Here is an 8,351-nt window from a genome sequence, read left to right as displayed (position 1 = left end):
TAGCAAGGGTCAGCAGTTTCTTGTGTGATTCAAGATGATCTTTCATGTTTTCTATACTTTTCTGTCACTTCTAGATTTTCTACAACAAACATAATCTTTTAGAATAGGAAAAAAGATATGTTTTAAAGATCTTTTAAAGGTATTTTAATTTCTTTAAAAAAGATATCTTAAAAGACTTTCCTATTCTTTTTTAAATCAGCCTCCTTGGCCCTCCCTTATTAACTCTTTAAATGCATGCAGGACGTTCGCTCTGCAACCCTCTTCTCCTGGGCCACCTGTAGTGGGGTTTGTGGTGAATTGACCAGCTTGTCGTCGGGGTGGGACTCCTGGAGACACCTCCTTGGAATTTGCTCAGAGCGGTTGGGAATATCCAGCAAAGTCTGGGGCCAAATCCCAGGTCTCCATCCAGAAGGGCTCAGGAGCCCCCGTGGACTCCGTTCAGAGTCCATGGAGTGACCTCTGTGGCCACGCCTTTCCTGGAAACGGACGTGTGTGCCAGGCACCTCCTTCTCAGCCCACCCAGCTGTCTGGTGATCAGGGAGAGAAGAAAAAGCAGCCCCAGCATCAAAGACTTAGCAACTGCCTGGTGACATCCTCTCCGGCCAGCTGGAGGTGTCAGCTCGAGGCTGGACTCTGTTTCCTGCTGCGAGGGCAGCTGCTTCCCCCTTTCCTTCAACTCAGAGGTGAAAGGTTCGCACCATCCTGCAAAACCCACCCTCCAGCCTTTAACTTCCACACCCTAAACAAAACGGCAACCAGACGTCATGAGCCCAAGCTGGAACCACCACCATCCCCCTACCCACTGCCGCAGGATGGGCAATGTGAAGGGACCTTTGCCCACCACGAACATTGTCCCACTATACCCCAAAAGGAAAGAGCCATCTTCCCTTAACCGCCTTCCGATCTGACCCCGGATGCTCAGGCCGCTCGGCCGTTGCCGGGGCAGGGACTCTGGGCGGCCCGGCATTGCTCAATCCCTCTTCACACAGGCTGACTCTCTCCACAGCAATCTGGGGAATTTGGGCTGTTCTGGGGTGGAGCTGGGGACAACCGTGTGCGTTAAGCAACAGCAGCGTCCTCGACTTTTTTCTGGCTCTTGGCTCTGCAGGGACATCCAGGCAAGTCTGATTTGTCCCTGTGGAGCTGAGAATCGCAGTGACCGCCTGCTCTTCGTTTCTCTTCCTGCAGAGCTGTGACCCATTTTGCGAGGAACCTTGCACATGTCTCATCTTCATTAAGCTGTTCGTGAACTCCAGCTTCCGGGAGAAAGGCCAGTTCTCCCAAGACCTTCGAGGGCTATTGGGACTGAGAAAGGCTGGGTGGGCCGGGAGGGGCTGGTGGACGTGGGGAGCGAGGTGGCGGGCCACCCCGTTGACAGACCCCTCCAGGAGAGAAGCGCTGTTGGAGCTGGGCCTGGGTGCAAAGGGGGAGAGAGGGCCAGGTGCTCTGGGAGGGAGCCCTAATCACAAGCTGCAGGGAGGAAGAGAGGAGGAAAGGGGACGGGCCTGGGACCCCCAGTAGGGGGCTGAGCTGGGGACAGGCACAGAGCAGAAAGGAAGCCATCTACCCTTTAAGACGCCTCCAAAAAAAAAAAAAAAAAAACCCAGGACTCCCTCGTACCTTCCAACTTGCCTGTCAGCATCTATTGAGCGTCTCTCATGCGGAGCTCAAACGAGAGAAACGCAGTCTGCGCCACAGCGGGCCGGCCAGCTGCGGGGCGCCCGCCCATTTGGAGAGAGAACGAAGATTGCAGCGTGCTGGAGAGGACCATGAGGGGCTCCTGGCCGGCCCTCCCTTCCCCTGCTTCAGAGAGCACTGTGACTGGCCCTCAAGCCTCGCACGCCTGCAGCCTCTGACTCCCACAGCTGGCTGCTCTTCCTGGTGGCTCCAGTCCTTTCCTCTCTCCCAGCACCCACCCAGCCCCCGACACGCCTCCCCAGGATCACCAACACCGCACCTCCAGCTCTGCCTCTGGCGCCCTTGGCTTCCACGCGGGGGTTCCTCCAGCACGCGCTGTGGAGGCTGTGGCTCAGGAAAGCCCCATCCACGCTCTCGGCAACTGCACCCTGGAAAGCAGCCGGCGGCCCCATGAGCCTCACTTCACCTGACCGGTCCACAGAATGGGTTGAAATGATCCAAGGTGAGAGAGCCAGGCCCAGCTGCCCAGCTGGCCAGACCTGGGCACTCACTAAGGGATGATGTCAATCATAACCTCGACTGTTGTTAATCCCACAGGCAGGTGGCTTTTTGTCCCAAATATGCAACAGGCACGAAGCACGGAGTTGGGAATCCAGGAGACTTGGATGTCCACCCTGTTCTTGCTCCCGGCGCTGGGGAACCATGAGCCAGCCTCCAGTTCCTCATTTATCAGAAGTGGTTGATGACGTGCCTTGGAAATTCACACCAACACTAAGTAAAATCAAAGAGATGGCAAGGACAAACCATGTGCCTTCAGAAACTGCTTCCCGGACACCTGCGTGCTCATTCTCTTACCCATGTCTCCACTCCAGTCCTGCAGGCACCTCAGGAAGGGGCTGGGTGAGTGTTGGATCCAGTCGCAGCTGGAGAGCAGGTGAGCCAGGACCCCACCCAGGGCCGCTGTCCTATATCGCAGGCAATCATGCATATGGGAGAGAGATAAAGCCCTAAATACTCATTTAGAGCTAGCTGAGAAGTAAATATAATTCATGGGCCAAAGATACAGAAATGTCTTTCCCAGCAGGAGGCAAGCTGGTGGCACCTGCTCCCCGGGGCCTGACACCCTCATTTCTGCCTCTCAGGTACCTGAGGCTCTCAGAGGATTTACTCCCTCTAAAGGCCAACCCGAGACCTTCACTTAGCTCAAAATGTAGTTCAAGGAGAGAAACTAAGAAAAGGGAATGGGAGTAGGGGAAGGAAAAATTATCTTTTTCTCCCACCAAAGAACGGCTTGCAAACATGGAGAAACGTGAAGCTGCCGGACACCATCGTGTCGGGCATGAATTCAGTCCCAGGGGAATCGGCCACCCTGAAATGCTGAGCAAAAGCTGCCCAGAGAAAGGCAGGCCCCTCCTCAGGTCAAGGCTTTCTCGGTTCAGAAGGTGGCCTTCCATCACAAACTGCTCGCCCGCCCACAGTGTCAGGCTGCAGTGTCTGGAACACAACCAGGAGCCCGGGGTTAATGAGGTGCAGGCGGAGCCCAGGCCACCAGAGGGTGAATTAAGGCCGCACTGAGCTGCGCACCTGTGTCTCAACACTTGGACTGAACTCCAGACCTGAGTGCCGGGGACACCGGGCCAAAAGCAGGGAAGGAATGCGTGGCTGCTGCCCACGCCGTCACCTTGGCTGGCAGCCACAGCTGACCTGGAGGGTGAAGGCCTGGATGTCATTCCTCCATAGGAAACTGTTCTAGCCCCGGGCTGGAGGAACGCCAAGGCCTTGGCCCACAGAAGCCCCCGTGAGGCCCAGGCCAGCCATGGCCCATCTTCTCAAGCCCTGTTCGAGAAGAAAGGGGAAAAGGTGAGCTTCCACTTATACTCAGCAGCTATAGGATTTGGGAAGGCATTAACCTCTGCACTTAGTTGTTTTTTTGTTTGTTTGTTTGTTTGTTTTTTCTTTTTTCTTTTGAGACAGAGTCTGTCACCCAGGCTGGAGTGCAATGGCGCAATCTCAGCTCACTGCAATATCTGACCCCTGGGTTCAAGCAATTCCCCTGCCTCAGCCTCCCAGGTAGCTAGGACCACAGCTACACGCCACCATGCCCAGCTAATTTTTGCATTTTTAGTAAAGACGGGGTTTCACCATGTTGGCAAAGCTGGTCTCAAACTTCTGACTTCAGGTGATCCGCCCACCTCGGTCTCCCAAACTGCTGGGATTACATGGATGAGCCACCGCGCCTGGCCAGCAGTGTCACCTTTAAAGGGATCTCTCTGGGTGCTGTGTAGAGAACAGCTGGCGGATGGCACCCAGAGTGAGGCAGGGACCAGGGCAATAGCTGTGGGGTTGCCGAGAGGGGGCAGACTCTGGACAATTGTTGAGGAAATTTGCACAGAACATGCTGGGATTCAATAAGCCCAGCATGTCCACCTGTGGAGCCAGGACCCCAGGGGAGCCACAGCAGGGCCAGAGCAGAGGAGAGAGAAGACACGCTGGGACCCAGAGCACCTCTGCCTCCATCCATCGATCTTCTGAGACTCACACTAGCTCCTCTTGTGGGTTTGTCATGTAAAATACAGGATGTCCCACTAAATTTGAATTGTGGATCCACAGTGGATAATTTTTTAGGCATAAGTATGTCCCATGTAATATGTGGCATATGCTTATACTGAAAAAGTATCAGCTATGATTGATCTGCAGTTCAACTCTAACTAGAAGTTTTGTTATTTTGTTTGTTAAATGGGCCAAGTCTTAACAGAACTCCCCAAAAAAGGAGATTCTGGAAAATATATTCCCAGCTTGACCAAGGCAGGGTTCCCAGCCCCAGGAGCTGACAAAAACAACCACTACCAGGACTGAGTGTTGACCATGCACCCAGCACTGTGCCCACGTGTTGAGCACTTCATCTCATTCCACAGCCCAGAGGATTACATTTCATGACTACTGGTTTGCAGAGGAGAAAAACTGAGGTTCACAAAGAGAAGCTAACTTACCAAAATTACACAGGTGGAAATAATAACAGCTAACACTTACACGGCACACATGAGTTCCGGCATGGGTCTAAATGGATCTCACTTAATCCCTTTTCACAGCTCTACGAGAGAGGAACTGCTATTGAACCAATTTCACAGATAAGGAAACTAAATTGCATTGGGGTTAAGCAGCCCAGTCAGGATTTGAACCCAGCAGTGTTGCTGTAGAATCTGTGCTCTTACCCAGTATCTCAAACTACCACTGAACCACTTCTAAGGCCGCCTGCCCACTCTTAATGAAACAATGTTAATGCACAAGAAATGCTCACAGTGTCCTACTGGAGGAATATGGAGAGCTCATTGGAGTGCTATGGAATGGGACAAACTGACAACAGAGGAGATGGAAATCATTGAGGGGGAACCTAAGGAGGGTTCATGGAGGGGGAGGAAGACAAGTAGGAGATCTGAACACTTGGAAGATGTGGCAAAAGTGAGGCTAACTTAATATCCACGTTAGGAACTATAAACATGTAATGTAAATATCACTGATTTCTGAGTTCTTCGTATAAGCCAGGTGCTGTAGTAAGCTTAGAATTTATCTCCCTCTAGCCTGGGTAATTCCATGAGACCCTGTCTCTACAAAAAATTGAAAAATTAGCCAGGCATGGTGCTCATGCCTGTGGTTCCAGCTACTCAGGAGGCTGAAGTGAGAGGACTGCTTGAGCCCAGGAGGTTGAGGCTGCAGTGACAGAGCAAAGACCTTTGTCTCAAATAAGAAAAAAAAAAAAAAAAAAATATATATATATATATATATCTCTTTCTCAGTCCTTGAAGTCACCCCCAAGGCAATATTGTCCTCATCTTGCACACTACAAAACTGGGGTTCAGGGAGGCCAAGCAACTGGCCTGAGGTCACCCCACCAGGAAGAGACAGATGCAGGATTGCAACCAGCACAGCAACTTCAAAGCCAGTGCATCTGCAATGTTACCTTTCCTCTTGGCATGCTTGGAAGGATTTCCATCCCTAAAGTCAAAACAGAGGCACCTGTTGAATGGCTGGATCCAACAACATGTAGGTCATCGCAGCTTCTGCAAGTGGATTTGCTCTGAGAAATACGGTCTTCATCTCAGAACCATGCAAAGATGCCCTCCTTGGCTGTCTGAGCAGCCTTTGCTGCCAGGCCCTATTGGCAGAGGAAAGGTGAGCCACCTGCACTGGGTCAGGAAATGCTGCAACCCCCTCCTTGGGCAGAGAGTTGGCCCCACAGAGAAAACCTGGGTGGAGAATTGCATCCAGGAAGAATGGAGGAAAGACAAAGGAAATGGTTGCCTCCTCCCCTGGGCACCCACCCTCAGGGCCACCACCCCTGTTGCTCACAACTTCATCCATTCCTTTCCTTGGGGATCCACGGGTTTTCCAAGAATGCTTTAGTGCAGTGCTTCACAGCTTTGACTTTTGGGCAAGGTTTGGCCACTGTGAGCAATTTGATGACTCCATTTCGGTTTCTAAAAACCTTCTTGGGGCAAATGCAGAAATAAGTACAAAAAAAGTGAACCAACCTGGAGAAAACCTGCCGGCCTGGAAGAGAGAATGGACGTGTCCATGGGCAGGGCCACCCGTACGCGTGATGACCAAGGTAACTGTGAGTCACAGATTAGAACTGGGGCAGCTCTGGGTGTTAGAATGCAACGTGGAAGCATTAATGAGTCACCATTCAGCTGGGATTCAAGAAAAATGGAGTTTGCAGATGTAGACTCCTTGTCTGAGACTTCTTTTAAGAGCCCTCCTGGCATTGTGATATATTCTATTTGCTCCATCAGCCCTGGGCTCTCAGTGATTGGAGGGGTCTGTGTGAGTGGTTCCAGACCAGCTCATGATGTTACTAGGTCATATTATCACCTAGAAGCCTGCAGCTTCCATAGCAGTCTCTGTGCTTTTTCTAGATAGCGAGCTATAATTAGGGTGAGCTCACAGCTGAAAGTCAGACAGAAATGCAGATGAAACCAACCAGCCTCAGATTCCAAAGCAGCTAATAAAAACATAACATACCAATAAGAATGCTGGTACACACAGGAAGGAAACCGAAGCCCCTTGCTGTGTGCATTAGGAAGAATTTAACTTTTTGCTAGTTAATTTTGTAATTTTTTAATCTCTTGTAAGATCGTGCGCCATTTGAAATAAGAAAAAAATGTTTTAAAATTTTTTTAAGGAGATAAAGATAATGAAAGAAAGGATCCTTCAGGACAGGCATTTTACCTGCAAAACACATAGAAAAGTTTTCCTTCTTAGTAAAATAATGCAGGCTTTACTATTGCAGGAGGGACATTGACTCAAAATGCTTTTGAAGCTCAGGCTCTAATCAATTTCCCTCTACTGAAGGAGGCTTCAGCTCTTTGGTTTAAAATAACCCAGCGGATGGCCCTTAATTTCAGGAATTGTTCTATGCAGTGTTTTCTCAGCAGGATGCAGAAAGCAATCCCCACTGTGGCCCAGGGAAGAGCAGGCCTTGAAGGCTCCATCAGCAGCAGCCTGTGGTCACTTCTGGATTGGTTCCCAGCTGGAGCCCATCCTCCTGACCTGCTTTGGTCCCACACCCCACAGAGGAAAGTCACTATTAATACCCTATCCAGGTCCCTGCAGGAAGCTCTGCCTTCTCCAGATGCCACTTAGGAGTCAATCCTTCTTCCAAAGAAAGAGAGCACAGAACGCAAACTTGCATCAGGTTGAAGAGGCTGGGGACAGGGGCAACCCAGGCTGCTCATCCACAGATCACCGTCACTCGGCTCCTAAAGAGCACATCGTTATGGAGGAAGGACTGACAGAAAACATGCCCTGTGGGCCCCAGGCCCACCCCTCATTGGCTGCACCTCTGGTCTCTGCCATTACTCACCTGCAGACAACCGCCTCCCGCTCTCACTTTCATCCCTGGGGTTCCTGCAACTACATCCTCCCTGGTCTCCTGGCTCTGCCCTTTTGGGCCTCCATGCAGGACTCAGAGAGATTCTTTCACAAAGTGAGTCAGGTGGAAACCACTCAAATGTCCATCACCTGATGCATGGAGAAATAAAATGTGTGTCTTCACGTGATGGATTGTTTCTTGGCCATGGCAAAGGATAAAGGGCCGGCCCGTGCTCCAACGCTTCAGCGTGGATGAACTTTGACAACATCTGCTGAGAAAAAGAAACTATCACTAAAGACTTGTAGGATTCCATAGATATGAAATACCCAGAATAGGCAAATCCACAGACACAGAAAGTGATTGCCAGGGGCTAGGGGGTGGGGGGACGAGGAGTGACTGTGCACAGACTAAGAGTCTCTTTGGGGTGATGAAGGTATTCTGGAATTAGAAAGCGGAGATAGCTGTACAACATTATGAATCTACTGAATTAAACACTTTAAAATCACTAAAATGGTGACTTTTATCTTATGTGCCTTTTATAGCAATTTTTATTTATTACTTTTTTGAGACAGGGTCTTGCTTTGCTGCCCAGGCTGGAATGCACTGGTGTGATCACAGCTCACGGCAGCCTTGACCTCCTGGGCTCAAGCGATTCTCCTACCTCAGCCCCCTGAGTAGCTGAGACTACAGGTGTATGCCATCATGCTTGGCTAATTTTGTATTCTTTGTAGGGACCCTACGTGTTGCCCAGGCTGTTCTCAAACTCCTGTCCTCAAACAATCCTCCCACCTCAGCCTCCCAAAGTGCTTGGATTACAGGCATGAGCACCAATTAAAAAAAAAAA

At 50.6% G+C, this 8,351-nt stretch overlaps 1 long non-coding RNA gene across 3 annotated transcripts; it reads left to right on the top strand.

The window, feature by feature from the left end:
- The first annotated feature begins 1,020 nt into the window (after positions 1–1,020).
- On the top strand, positions 1,021–8,018 carry LOC104651325 (uncharacterized). Of its 3 annotated transcripts, none has more exons than XR_012514842.1 (3): positions 2,055–2,140; positions 2,236–2,572; positions 3,379–8,018. It is a non-coding gene; the product is annotated as an uncharacterized LOC104651325 (long non-coding RNA). The 3 variants fall into 3 exon arrangements; XR_012514843.1 differs by having other exon boundaries at positions 2,236–3,498; positions 3,613–8,018; XR_012514841.1 differs by having other exon boundaries at positions 1,021–2,140; positions 2,236–8,018.
- Positions 8,019–8,351: the final 333 nt, after the last annotated feature.

Source organism: Saimiri boliviensis, chromosome 18, assembly GCF_048565385.1.
Source record: "Saimiri boliviensis isolate mSaiBol1 chromosome 18, mSaiBol1.pri, whole genome shotgun sequence".
Taxonomy (NCBI): Eukaryota; Metazoa; Chordata; class Mammalia; order Primates; family Cebidae; genus Saimiri; species Saimiri boliviensis.
This window is presented reverse-complemented; position numbering and strand designations above follow the sequence as displayed.